The following is a 646-nucleotide window of genomic DNA, read 5'->3' as shown; positions in this document are numbered from 1 at the left end:
AGAAGCCGGGGATGGAAAATCAGCAATTTATCCCCCGCCGCCGCCGTGCCAGGGTGAGGCCGTGGGCAGGAGCCTGGCTGGGATGCAGCCTCACTTCGTAGCAGCTCCTGTACTGAGACTTTTCCCCCCTCACCAGCCCGTAATCACGTATTTTGGACTGATTTCTCAGAATTATTTCCCCCGGGGCCATGGCGAGCGGTCGTGTCTGTTTGTACGTACCCCGTGCAGAATCGCTCGAGCAGCTGCGCCAGAGCCCGGGAGGGCTGCGAGGAGGGAAAGGCAAAGGCAGAGCCCGCTGGGGGCAGTTTAGATGCTGTGAAAGAAAACAAAACAAAACAACCCCCAAAAAAGGAGAAAAAGAAACCCCCAACAACCCCCTAAACATGTTCTAAGTGTACTTGTTTGAATTAATTGTAATGTAATATATTATTTGTTGAATGTAGTAATTAGGTATTTATGAATATATTGCTGTAATTTCTGAAAACATCCAAAAAAAAAAAATAATAATAATAATAAACTCTTCCACAATGACAGCAAAGGATTCTTTCTCCCCCACCGGCCATGGGAAAGCAGCCCTGCCCCGAGCATCCCCCAGCCTCCCCAGGGGCAGCTCCGGCTGCCGGCACCTTGCACAGCCCCGTGCCGT

This window comes from Egretta garzetta, unplaced genomic scaffold, assembly GCF_000687185.1.
Source record: "Egretta garzetta isolate BGI_Z169 unplaced genomic scaffold, ASM68718v1 scaffold39, whole genome shotgun sequence".
Taxonomy (NCBI): domain Eukaryota; kingdom Metazoa; phylum Chordata; class Aves; order Pelecaniformes; family Ardeidae; genus Egretta; species Egretta garzetta.
This window is presented reverse-complemented; position numbering follows the sequence as displayed.